Here is a 14,459-nt window from a genome sequence, read left to right as displayed (position 1 = left end):
AATAAATTTGAAAATGTAGCTTCTATTCTCTTACTTCATTTGCTTTTTAAACATGAATGTTTGTGGGACTCGTTTTAAATTTTGAAAGCAGAATTTATTAATGGAAGGTAAAAGATCCAGAAGCCATCAAAATCCCTGCTGCTGCTAGCCAGTGGTGTTTCATGCAGCAAGTAGTAAAGAATGTGGCATGGCTTTACTCTGCTATACCCTCCTGGAGAAGATAGGGGATGCGCATTTATCTTTCAGAGAAGAAGTGGCAAGCTGAATAGTAAAGGTGTCACAAACACATTCATGTGATAATTTATTTGATTAGATTTTGAGTACACTATGTTGGGGGTTTGTGCTTTACTTCTTTAATGGAAAGAAATTCTCTTTAATGTCTTCATCTTACGAGTAATGTAAGTTCATCAAGGAGCAGTTGTTTCTGGGCTTGTGTCTGAGCCAGGGGTGTAGCTTCTCGGTAGAGTGTTTGCTTAGCATGTGCCGAGGCCCTGGCCTCGATTCCCAGGCCTGCAGAAACAAACAACAAAAGCAAAGCTATAGTCACACTACTTAGAACCTCAGTTAATACCTTGGTGCACATAAGTGCACATTTTTCTCCTTGTGTGTAGACTGTATTTTCTTTAACATGAGATTGTATCTGTAATAATGCATATCACGCATGGTTCTCCAAAGTAAGTAGCAGTTATGTTTGTTTTTTTGCAGGATGGGGAGCAGGAGTGGATACTTTATTATATCATAAGATTTCAGAATTATAGGATAAAAATGCATTTGAGATGAATAAAATCCATATCTATGTTATTAATATCTCTTTTAGCTAAAAATAATAAGAATTATAGCTAATGTTTTAGCTCTTACTATCTGCTAAGCAGTATGCACTTCAAGTACATTGTCTCATTAAACATTTCACTAATAGCCCATGGAGTTAATGATTTTTGTTATTGTTTTGTTTTGTATGTTTTTTTTTACAGTACCGGGGATCTAACTCAGGACCTCGCGCTTGCAAGGCAGGCGCATTGCCACTGAGCTAAATCCCCAGCCCTATGAAGTTAATGTTTTTATCCTGATTTCATAAATGAAGAAACTGAAGGTTGCAAAGTCTAGGTAATTGCCTCATATGTTCGTCAACTGGAGAGACAGAATTCAAACCTGGGCCTTGGTAGCCCTAGATACTGACCCCTTACCATCTTCTAGCAGCCCAAGGCAAGTTAGTGTACTTTAGGACCCTGTGGTAGGCATGGAACATAAGTGCCCAGTACCAGCTGGTCCTTTGGTTGAATTTCTTGGCCTTCGTTGACTAAAATCCCGTGGTGTTTTTTTGTGTGTACTTGCTCACCACTGAGTGGGAAAACGTTTTGAGCGTGCCATTTCTCTTGGTGGAGCAGATTGAATGTCAAGGCTAAGAATGGGTACGTAGTGTATCCATGAACCACGTGGACAAAAGCTTTATAGGCTGTGATTTTTTTAGGGCACAAAGGCCAGGGTGTATGAACACTCATATGAGACACCTGTGCGTTCAAAACATGAAGGCATTTGGCCTAAGATGATATTAATCCTAGCGCAAATTGGGGCTTCAGAACTACGCAGGTGGCCCTGTGGGACAACATTGTGCTCATTTCAAATATTTTTTGAAAATCTACAGATGGGAAAAAAGTCACAGGGAGGTTATAGAACAGTGTTATTGTGGTCCGTATCTTACATGCCTTTGTAAGCAATATCAACTATGACAACTATGATTTCGCTGCTCAGGACTTCTGTGTTTGTGTAAAACAGAGTTTTGGTTGAGCTGGAATTAATATTTTAGATGTACAAATTTATAGCAATGAGAAGTTTTACCCAGAGCAAAACTTTTTACTACCATTTTATTAAAATTTTTATTAGCTAGAGAGACTTGGGCTAGGAAAACAAATGCCCATGTGCCACCTAATTATGGGATCAGTTAACATTAGGGAATCTGTAGTGAGTAATTTTTGCATGAGGTATTCATCCTTTGGAATTGTCTCTCATCCTGTGAATTCTTTTTCATATTTGCTCTTTGAAAGAAATTATACCTCATTCAGCAAGCACAAGTAATTCATCTTAGAAAGAAAATACAATAGGATATAAAAATTCTAAATCTTTCAATCTAATTACAAAAGTCATTAAAATTGGTGACTTGGGTATAATTAAGGCATAAGCAGCCTGTCTAGTCAGCCTGAGACCCGGGCAAGGCGAATTAGAACACAGTCGTGTGTTCATGTTTCCTGGAAGACAGACTCTGAACTGAATCGTGGGCAATTCAAAGGTGTTTGTAGCTTAGAATTGCAACACCTGTCAGTGCTGCAGCCAGTGGAGTTTTTCCAAGCACATCTACACAGGTGCAAGACGCAGCTGGTCCCAGTGCCGGAGTATTCTGAGCTCTCTGCCGTCCGTCCCGACCCCTCCCTTCTCAGTCATTCACCGTTTGAAGTGTTGCTATTGTCTTAACATGCTAGTCTTTGGGCATAGTAGTTCGTGAGTACTTGAAAGTTTAAAAACATTCTACATCTGATGGAAATAAGTCTAGTGATAGCTAACATGTAAGATGAGCTACTCTGAGCCACTTTTTCTTACTACGTCCCGCCTGGCAGGTAGGTTTCCCGCTTAACAGATGAGGAAGCTGGGCCCTTAAAGCTCAGATGACTTTGGCAGCCCTCATGACATCTGCCCTTCCTGGGGACCTTCATCCCTTTGTGCTAATCTTTACCTCCTACCTCCCTCCTCTGTACTGACCTTCACCAGTTCTTCCAGTGGTTTCTCTGCCTTAAATGCTCATACGCATATTAACTGCTTTCTGTTGAGACATCCTCGCCAGCCTGTTCGGTAATCAGGAACTTGGTCATAAAATCAGGCTCTGGAAATGTATCTTACCCCAAATAGAGGCTCATTTACAAATGCCCTGGTGTGCCTGAAGTCTGTTGGCTCTCTGGCTTGTAAGGTTTTATTTATTTATATATTTATTTATATATTTATTTTTTCTTAAATTCTTTAATTGGTACATTTTAGGTCTACAACACAATTACATTTCTCATTGGGAATTGTACCTTTACATGATGCATCTTGGTTCTTATTTTTTCCCCAGTCCTAGCCCTCCCTTCACGCCCTCCACCCTTCCCTATTTACAAAGACCTTATTTCCATTTTTTCCATTTCTCATCATTTTTTCTTTCCCTTCTTTCCTTTCCCCTGCCCCTCCCACTACCCCTACCCCTTTGGACCTTTTCTTCCTATTTTGCATCATCGATTATTCATTCTAATCATTGGTACATTTTAGGTATACAATATAATGACATTCATTGTTGGAAATTTGCACCTTTACATGATCTCTCTTGGTTCTTATTTTTCACCCTTGCCCAGCCCTCCCTTCAACCCCTCCATCCCTCCCTATTTACAAAGATTTTGTTCCCATTTTTCCATTTTCTCATATTAATTCCATTCCCTTCTTTCCTTCCCCCTACCCCTCCCACTTCCCCTTCCCCTTTGCCCCTTTTCTTCCTATTTCACATTATCTGTTATATGTTTTAGTCCTTATTTACACTTTCAGTTTCTCACACCAGAGAAACAATTCCGTATTTATACACGTGTGTCCTATTTATTTCACTTAAGAGTATCTCCTCAATGTGCATCCATTTAGCTATAAATGTCTCTAATTTCTCATTTTTTATGGCTGAGTAGTACTCCATTTTATTAAAAAACCACATTTTCTTTATCCAGTCTCCAGTTGATGGGCATTTGGGCTGTTTCCAAGTTTTGGCTATTATAAATTGTGCTGCTATAAACATGGGTCTGCATATATCACTGTGGTATGATTCTTTTTATTCTTTGGGGAAGATCCCCAGCAGGGTAATAGCTGGGTCAAATGGGACCTCCAGTCCCAGTTCTTTGAGGTTTCTCCGTACTGATTTCCACAGTGGTTGCACCAGTCTACACTCCCAGCAGCAGTGGAGCAGGGTTCCTCTTTCCCCACATGCATTTATGACAAAAACCCTATAAAAAATTGGAATAGATGGTCTCTATCTCAAACTGATAAAAGCCATCTATGAAAAACCAACAGCCAACATCATACTAAATGGTCAAAACCTGAAATCCTTCACACTAAAATCAGGAACAAGACAAAGGATGTCCACTATCACCACTCTTGGTCAATATAGTTCTGGAAACATTAGCCACGGCAATTAGACAAGAGAAAGAAATAAAAGAAATACAGATAGGAAATGAAGTCAAATTGTCATTATTTGCAGATGACATGATACTCTATATAGAAGGCCCCAAGAACTCCACCAAAAGTCTTCTAGACTTAATAACCAAATTCAGTCAAGTAGCTGGTTACAAGGTCAACACACAAAAATAAATAATTTTCCTCTACACGAATGAGAGACTCACCGAGAGAGAAATAGGGCAAGCAATTCCTTTCACAATAGCATCCAAAAAATTGGCTCATAAGGTTTTATCCTCATACTGTTTCGTTTTCCTTTTGCCCACTGCCTGTTTACGTCCTCTGTCTTTGGTTCCATCTTCCAAAGGTTATTCTCCTCACAGAAGCTCCTGGCTTCATTCTCCTGCCCTTCCCCAAGGGCCCTACATTCTCTGTATAGAACTGGGTGGTTCTGTTGGGTCCTTCACTTCTGAGTGGTGACTGGCCACTCTGGGCCCTGTGGGGTGACTCCTAGGCAGAGTCTGCGGTGGACAGCTCTGCCTGAGTCCCATGGAGTCTAGGCACAGGACGCAAGGGACAGTTTCCCCACAGTCTCACAGATCCTTGAATATAGAATCATAAAGTCTGGACTTTAACAAAGAAAAAGGACACTGACCTCTACAGTGAAAAGGGTTGGGCCTATTACGTACATTACATTCTTTTCAAATACAACCGTGAATTAAAATCTTGTGACATAGAATCACAGGGATTTCAGGTACCCTGGACACCACGGACACTGGGCAGCAGTGACTTCAACTGAGGGAGTGTAAACTCACAACATTTTCATTGAGTAACAAAATGAAATCTATGAAGCTTTTCCTTTCAGTTTCTTCAGTTTTTGGTGCTGACTCTGCCTTTGAATGCCAGGGGAAAATAAAACAATATGCATGAATAGCAAATAACACATTTGGAGAAAGCCAGTTTTGCTTTATTTTGATAGTTTTTAAAGTTGCAATCCTGTAGACAGATTGTTGTACTTTTATATTACAGTTATAAAATTTTCCATATTCATGATGAAACACAGTATCAGTATTTCCTCGGATATTTACCTCCAAATGCTCTGCCACTTGAAAAGATAAGAACCACCAACAGGATGTTTTCTCCTGTATTCATATACTGTCTGAGTGGGTGTTGTCTCAATGATATTCTTTAATTGATTTTGGGGGGGACTTGGTATTGAATGACACAGGGCTTTGTGCATGCTAGGCAGTCACTCCCCCCTGAGCTAAATCTCTGGCCTGTAAGTTGACCCTTATGGATATGAACAGCCAGTGTTTGTCTAATGCCCATTAGCTGTCAAAGCATCTTGCATGACTTCCCATCAGCCTGCCAGAGAACGCGAGTGGACACTTTCGGAAATGCTTGAGGCGCATTGCTGTCATTTGCTCAGGAACAAGTGGAGGTACCTGGAGTATCCTGCCCCTGTTCAAGACCTTGCTGGGCATGGTCAGATCAAGGCCTGGCCAGTCATTTCTTTTGCCCTTGAAAGGCAGATGGCAAGTGAAATTTGCCAGCTGATGTGCTGTAGCACCCAGAGGACAGTGATTAATGCTGCTATTATTTTGCACATTTCAAATAGTACTGGATCAGTGTAGATGTTAGGGCTCGGAATCAATTTCATTTTCCTAGGAGGTAATCTTCTTTGGACTGGAAGAGGGTATGAATCCCTGGGAAAATCTGAGCAGTACCAGTGGTCTTGGTGACGTCTCTGCAGGCAGGAGTTCAGGATACCTGTGCTAAGAAAAGGAAGTTTCACCCAGGGATATATTTTCTTTGCCTTCCTTATCTCCTTGCACCTTAATAATAAGATGAATTAGAGAAATACTTGCATCACAAACCCGAGGCAGCAATCCTGGATGGCAGCTAAATCTGCAAGATATGAAAGGCTTTTTAAGGTGTATTTTGTTTCTGTTTTTAAGAGGTGAGGACTGTGATGTGTTGCCCAGACTGGCCTTAAAGTCCTGAGCTCAAGTGATCCTCCTGTTTCAGCCTCTTGAATAACAGGCCTATAGGCGTGTGCCCCTGCACCTGGCTAGCATGGTGCACTGTGGTTAGAACATGCTTGCCCTGGTGCCCTTTTGAATGCAGTCACTCTCATTGGAGGCTTTGATGAGAGAACCCATTTCAGTGGTGGTATTCAGGCTCCTGTGTTGGGGAAGGGGTGCAACATGCCAAAGCTCCTCCTTGCTACCCTCTATCCCCAAAACTTGAACTGAGGGTGTCTATAACCTCATTCAGTTTCAGTTTTGTCACATAGCAAGGACATGAAATGCTACACCGAGGTCACATGAAATGGATGTGAGATTAAAGAATTCCTTACCATGGTTGTGTGCTTCATTGTGCAGTGAAGACGTAAGTGAGATGCGCTTATCATCTGTGGATATGCCCTCAGATAAAGCACAGTACACTGTGATTTAAAAGGCACTGTTACATGGAGATGGTAACCACGCATTTCAAACGAAGCAGACACTCATTTCCTTGGTGTCGGAGACCAGTGTTAGTAACATCTGGGTCTGAATCTTCTCATCAGAGATGAGTAGGGGATGGTCTTTCATAGCGTCTTACAACCTAGGGCATATTCGTTTTCCATTTGTATGCTGGTCGCCTGGGAATATGCCTAAAACCCAGCTTCTCCGTGGGGTGGGGCCTGAGGTGTGTGTTCCCAAAAGCCTCCCATGATGCGGATGTACTTTGAGTAGCAAGGACCAAGCATCTGTATAATGTGAGCCTTTTTGAGGGGAGTCGGGTAAAAACATCAAAAGAAAACCACCAACACAAAAAACCAGTATATGTGCATATATTAGGATTATATACCTACATTATCATTTGGATTTACCTATTCATATTCATTTTGCCATGGCGGGGGAGATTGACATCATTTCCTTTGTACTGGGAATCATAGGCAGGGGTGGTCTACCTCTGAACTACATCTCCCACTCTCCTCATTTTTAGGGTGACACAGGCCCAGGCTGATCTTCAACTTATGACCCTTCTCCTGTAGCTTCCTGAGTAGCTGAGATTCCAGCCATGCCCCATGTACCTGGCAAGATGGACACTTTATTTTCCTGTTTCTTTTCTTCAAAATAAAGCAAATGTTGAGTTGAAGGTTTCCAAAAAATGGTTTTTTGAGGCACTGCTTCTTGTTCAGGTATGTTGGCTTTAAACCTGAAATTCATCTGCTCACATTGCCAAGAGGCTGTTTGCTGGCTTTAAGTTTCAGGGAGTACTTGGCACTAAGCTTGGCTAGAAATGCTTTGTCAGAATCCCAGGGGAACAGTAAGATGACTCTGGAAACTGTACTTTGCCCCTGAGTTTGAAGAGGAAATACTACTACTGTCTTTGCAGAGCAGTTTTTTATCTTTTTGAAACGTGTTTCTCACATTTTCCAAAAGATAATGATTTCTTTAAAGTCCTGTGTCTGTAGTATTTTCTAAAGCAGAGATATTAAAAATTAAACCCTAGGAGGGTTCAAACCAGGATACCTGTGTATTCTACCTTAACGGAAAATATGGTCATGTATTACTGCATTTCATCGTTGCCATTTATTTCATGGTTGTGAATAAACCCATTCTACCCCACAGCTGGCTGTTATTATGTGAGCCCTGCAGGAGTGATTAGTTTTTCAGAAAGCATTCTAACTTTCTGCTGTTCAATTTTGATTCTTTTAGTACTTTAATAAAGTGAGGGGAAAGATTAACAGACTGACTGAGCCAAGCAAACTTTGCTTTACTAGTTCTTGAATTTGATAAATTGGAACCAGTATTCTTAAATAATTTTTTCAACAACTTCTTCAAAGGATTTTCAGGCAACTTACCTATTCCATCTCTGTTAATAAACAGAATTTCAACAAATATAGTTTAAAGATCTAATTGGCTCTTATTTGTGATTCATGATTTGGGTAAATGTCTTCTAAGGACTTATAAAGGGTATTCTGTTGGGCATGGCAGGTCAGTTTTTATAAGGTAGCTTGAGCAGAATGAGGAAATAGCAAAATGTAATAATTGGATTGGTTAGTACCAAGTTGGTTCAGGTTTCTCTCCTTGTAAGGCTCAGAGTGGAAAGGATTTCTTTATTATGTCTACTAAAACTGGCCTGTTTGGGGATTTAGCTATCATCTCTCTCCCGATTTCTCGTAACTCTGATAAACAACTCAGTTTCAGTTCAGTGATGTGGAACGTTAACAGGAGTGACTCCATTTTGGCTTGGGGCCTAGTGCACGGGCTCAGTTCAAAACTGTGGCCTTTTATAAATTTCGTTTAACGTTTGTCAGAGCTTTGTTTTGGAAGAGTTCTTGATGGAAAGAATAAAGTGGCTTTGAGCTTTCTAAAGGTTATAAAAACATTCTCCAATTTAGGATGATGATAAGTTTGAAAATGGTGTGAGTGAAGTCTTTAAAAAAATGGGCAATTCAGAAAAAGATAACATACATTTTGAGGGTCTGGAGAAGTATTATAGAATTTGAAGATCATGTGCTTGTTGGCACAAGGCAGGAAGTGTAAATGTGGAAAGGTAATTATTGCTAAGGTGCAGGGAGACCTGGTGCCGCTGAGGGTATGAGAAGCCCTGCTGGCCAAACAGAACAAGGGCACAGACTGACTTTGCATGCCGTGATTCTGCCAACCCTGCTGCATAATCTAGACCGAGCACTCATATAAAGGGAAAGAGAGAAACACTGAAACTCAGAAAAGCTACTGCTTGCCCAAGATGGTGATTTGTTGCCAGCCAGGATGGGACTAGAACCAAACATCTTTACCTCAAGGCTAGTGTGTTTTCTCTTGCTTTATTCCAGCAATGACTGCAGTGAAGGCTTTTCTTTTATTTCAGCAGGTCACATTCTGTGTCCTTTCATTTTTCTCAGGGATCTCCCGTTGGTCATTTTCTCAGGCCTGGAAGCTCTTGCAGGTAATGAGCAGTTTGCCTAATTCTGAGATTAGGGCATAGATGTCTAGGCAAAGTCAAAAACCTTTAGGATCATCATCTATCCCCTAATCATATTCATTAGAAAATGGATATTTTTAGAAAACTTTAATGGGAGGACATAACATGTAGTGTATCATTTCAAACTGTCTGACAGTCATTATTTGTGGGATGCTTTTTTTGTTTTGTTTTATTCTTGGCAAAGCCCATTAAACTCATGTGTGGGGTTAATTTAAGGAATGCTGCTTCATTCTACTACTAGAAATAACCATAAAATTCCTTGCAGCCTGATTTCAAGTCTGATTCATTCATCTCTCCTTGGGATACAAGTCTAGCTTTTTGTTCTTAAAAGATCACAACAAATTGGGTGTATTCCAGGTGCTGTCCATCAGCTCAGAACGCCTCCTCCTGTTACAGATAATATACTACACTGAATGCAGCAGAAGCTTTTTTGTGTGTGTGTTTTTGTTTGGGTACTAGGAATCGAACTGAGGACCTTGCGCTTGTGAGGCAGGCGGTGGAACCACTGAGCTAAATCCCCATCCTGCAGCAGAAGCTTTTAAGACCTCTATTTCTGAGTTGAAGCATGTATGCTTCACTTACCCACATGAAGTTTTCTGAAGATTAATATGTTAACTTTTGCTGGGCCTTTTAGAAAGAGCTGTCCTGAATCTGTGAGGTTTATTTAGTACTAAATATGTTAGGAAAGCAAATGTAAATATCCATAGCTATTAATTAAATAAGCAGGAAAATGTTAGGCATACTTCATTTCCTGCCCTGCGTCTCAATTTAGTAAGTCGTGAGAAGAAAGCCACAGATGGGAGCGAGGAAAGGTTGGGATAGTCAGATTAAGGTATTCAGTGAAGGGCAGCGAATGTTTTAGTTACGTTAGCAGGGTTCACATACATATTAATGATTTAGGCAGATATTGCAGAACTGTGAATACTGTACAAGAAAAATCATTGCTTTGTGTAGAAAACAGATTGAGAATTACAGAGAAATCTGAAAAAGGCAGCCATGTCGAAAATTGTCCATTGACCTGGATAATGGTAAAATGAATTGGTTTCATAGGGTTGGAGACATGATCTTCCTCAGGCAGTGATTACATTCTCTCTACAGAATTAATTCCAATTAACTTATCTCCTGGTTGTGTATTTATCAAGACCAGGAGCTGAAACTTTTCAAGGCAGTTTAAAGATGGAGGAAAAGCTTCCATAGCTCAGTGAGTTTGTGCTAAGCTGACCTGCACCCAAACCCTCATGCAAATCTCTATGTGAGGGACTTTGGGTCATGAGTTACATTTAAAAAATTAAATGTATTATATGAAATAAAATTAATAACACCTCCTCAGGTTGTAAAAAGTATTATTGAGACTCTGGGATTTAACACACAAACATTGATGTATTTATAGCCAGCTCTGCCACCAAATGGTTAGATCTATCTAAAAAATTAAAATTAAAATTTCTAACTCCCTAATAAGCAATCCTGTTGCTGATGGCCCTTTCCTTTGGGTCCAGTCTGTTCTGAGCCCCAGAGCTGTAAATGAGATTTTTGAGTTTGCCAAATGTTTTTATTCTGCAGGAGTTGACCGTATATGTGGTGGTTTTAATATAATAGGTGAGCAAGATAATGTTAGTTACTACATTCTGTAGCATGAAGGACACCACATTTAGGGCCATCGATTGATTTCCATAATGGAAGGTGTATATTGCCTAACTAGGGACATAGCTACCTTGTGAGAACCAATATTTGCTTGACTTACTTTAGCTCTGGTAGTTTCTTCGATAATTAAGCATTCATTGTTCTACTCAGTGCTAAAACCTCCAGGAATTAGTGTGGTCTATTGCCATGTCACTGTGTGTGCCAAGTGAGAAAGGCAAAACAAAAGTAAAGGTAGTGCTTTGCAATATTCAGAAGGCATCAGCAGACCCCCAGCATACACTGGATCGATACGCCCTTACATGTGCTTCTCCCAGAGAATTAATTTCTGAAATTCCTTTTTAAAGATTGTGTTACAGGATATCATTTTCTCACCACATTCTAAAGAGAATGCTTAAAAGAAGGGAACTGGATGTACAGTTGATGTCTACTCTGCAAAATGTAGAGCTTTTTGTGAGTTTTTCCCCCAAACATTCTGTTGAGTTAGGTGATCTTTCCAAAAGCCCTCAGGTGGTTGGGCCTTCTTTATAACTTTAAGGTAAAGTGAACCTTGGGTTAGAGTAAAACATGAAGAGCCAGATTAAATTAACTGATGTTTCTTCTTTTGAAATGCTGATTGTTTGGAAAACATAACACAGTCAAATGCAATATCAGCCATTCCTGCAGTATCACAGCTAGAGATTGTTTTTCTGTTCTTTTTGAATAGGGGAGGCGTAGAGGGGCCAGGGAGAGAAAGGGAAGTGCAGAGAACAAATCACAGCAATAAGTAATGTTATACTGGCTCACATTAGAAGTTTAAGGTGATGACCTTTTTATTTTCGAAATGAGGTTTTCTGTGTTGCCCAGGCTGGCCTCAAACTCCTGGGCTCTAGCAGTCTCACGAGAATCTCTTGATATTATGTCAACCTCACATCTAGATAATAATTCTTCTCCTCCTTCTCCTCCTCTTCCCTTCCACTCTCCGCTTTCTCCTCCTGCTTTGGGGAGAGCTAGAAATTCAACGTTTTCAGCATTTCACATTCATCCTAAAAGGAAAAAATAGGCCATCTTCATAACCAGTCGTGCCGTTTGTTTAGAAACAGTTTTTCTTTTTAATGAAAAACTTATTTGTATGAAATACTGCACACTTACAACAAGGACATTGTGGTGTTTGTACCTTTAGTGTGGGGCAAAGCAGAAGAGTGAAGACTGACACCAGACAGCTTGGGCCTAAATCCTGGTTCTCGCCCTTGGCAATTGAGTGGCTTGTGTGAGGCACTCATTTCCCTAGGCCTCAGTGCTGGTCTTTGTTGAGAGGACTACATCACTGCTGATGGTTGAGTCCTACGTAGATGTTCTTACCGTAGAGGAGACGGAACTGTGCCTCTTCCCTCCTAGGGCTTTTCAGCTAGGTCTGAGAATTAAACTGACATAAAATAAACCAGGAGGAAAAGCAATTTTAATACAAGTTTTACCTCACACGTGATCCCTGATAAGGAAATGATGACCGCCAGAAGTGACAAGACTTAGACACTTACATGTTTGGTTGAACAAAGAAGCAATTGTGAAAAAGTAGCTAAACTATGTGGGGAAGGTAAAGAAAGATAAAAATTATTTTTACAAGGTTGTTTATCCACAATGCTCTGTCTTTACTTCCCATCCTTGACAATAGGAACATTATTTTTCTGGTACAGGATGGACATCTTCCATATGGCAATTTTATCTCCTGCTTTCAGAAAGAAAAATGGGAGGGTCAGTGTGCCTTTCTTATACCGGCTGTTTTTTAAGTGCCTTTAGCTCAGAATAATCCTTATGCCAAAGTAGGGGTGGGTATTCTGCCCCCTTTGTTACCCTCTGACTTAGCTCTGATGTGCCATGGTAATGACTGTACCCGTGCAGCCGAAAGGGTCTCCTGTCATTGAATAGGCCCTACCTAAGGAAACGGATGTTGTTTGCAGTGTTTGGTTCCAACAACTGCTGCAGTGAATACCCTTGTACGATAGTTGTACCTGCATTTAAACTGCATTCTGGAAGTGGCAGCCATGTATACTTTAAGTACTGTGTGGAGAATGCTGTTCTCTTTCATGTCCTAACACCAGATCAGGTTTTAGTCCCATTTCAGCTCCGTACTAGCTGTGTGGTCAAGGGTGAGATATTTAGTCTCTCAAGGCTGCAGTTTCCTCTTCTGTAAAATAGAAGGAACAGTAGTTTCTACTTCAACAGGTGATTATAAGAATTAGATGAGAAAATTAGGTAAAGTTTTTAATGTAACTAATGCAGAGTAACACACTAGTTGTGATATAACTAAAGCAATAAATACAAAGTAATTTTTTGTGGTACTGGAAATTGAGCCCAGGGTCTTTGCATTGCACTACATCCTCAGCCCTTTCTAATTTTTTTTTTCCAGATAGGGTCTTGCTGAGTTGCCCAGGCTAGGCTTGAATTTAGCAATCTTTTCTCAGCATCCCATAGTGTGCCACTGATATAGGGGGAAGAGATGTAACTCCCGAATCTCGAGTTTGTGTTCTCTAAAATTGAAGAACGAGTTCTAGGAACAACGGAGGTTAAGAATAGGAAAAATTGACTGGGAGAAAGAAAGCTTCTGCCTGAGAGAGACAGAAGGGGGAGTGGAAAGTGCACTGCCCGCCCATCCCAGGATTCGAAGATGTTTTATACAGCAAAGCCGTGTGTTGAGGGGGCTACAAAGTGGGACAGAACTGTAAGACCCAGTGGAAATTTACAAGGTGGGCCTGAGGTGGGACAAAACCATGACCAACCAGTAAGATCACAAGTACAGCCTCCCAGGTAAGATTGATTAAATGGGGGTCAAATGGGGGAGCAAGTCTCGTAGCAAGCAAAGGATGTTCAGTAAGGGTGGGGGTCAGGATATTTCCTGGAGAGGCAGGCTGGGTTAAGACGTTGGCTCCCCACCCCGGTGATTGATACCTGTTTAGAATATCAGTCACTGCTCTTCATCCTACCCGGGTGTGGTGGTTTCTCTCCTTTTACCATGCTGGCCTTCAGTGAATCGTGTCTTCACTCTCCTCCGTGTTGGCTCCTTGTGAGCTGGCCCTGTCTAGCTGCCTACAGGATATCTAATAAACTTACCTATCTGCAGTGCCACCACAGCCCGGCTGAAGCAATGTAATGATTATTGATCATATTCTGGCTTCCCCAAAGCCCTGCTCATGATTCTCCAGTAAATGGAGAGATGAACAATGTGTGGTCTGCTCTTTTTCTTGGGATCATCACAAAGTGAAATAATGACAGCACCCCTCCAACAGCTGTGCAGTTCCGCTTCCTGTTTTCTTCTCCCTTACTCCCTATTCTTCACATTAATGTTTCATAAGGAGGGCCCGGTTTGAGGGAGTGAATCATCCCCACTCTGCTCTGCCATCAGGGCTTCTAGCCACTGCAGATTGTCGCATTCTGAGAGGGGACAGATGGTCCCTTCAGTTGTGCGTGGACCCCTCTAGGGCTCCTTTGTGATTCTTACTGGAGAGGGCAGAAGGAGCCACTTGGTCTGCGATTGTTTATGGGTAGCCTTCCTGAAAGGCCTAGGAATCGAAATGCAGCTGACCCTAGGGTTTTGCAGTCTTTGGGTAAATGAATTACAGATAAAAAGGGGACAGTTCCTACCACTGCCTGTTGACCTCCAGGCTCTTTCCAGACCTGAAGGGCTAAGCACTTGA

The sequence above is a fragment of the Heterocephalus glaber genome, unplaced genomic scaffold (genome assembly GCF_053883595.1).
Source record: "Heterocephalus glaber isolate CG9 unplaced genomic scaffold, H.glaber_assembly_v1.0 deba00001472, whole genome shotgun sequence".
Classification (NCBI taxonomy): Eukaryota; Metazoa; Chordata; class Mammalia; order Rodentia; family Bathyergidae; genus Heterocephalus; species Heterocephalus glaber.
The sequence above is the reverse complement of the archived record's forward strand: the minus strand, read 5'-3'. Positions refer to the sequence as shown.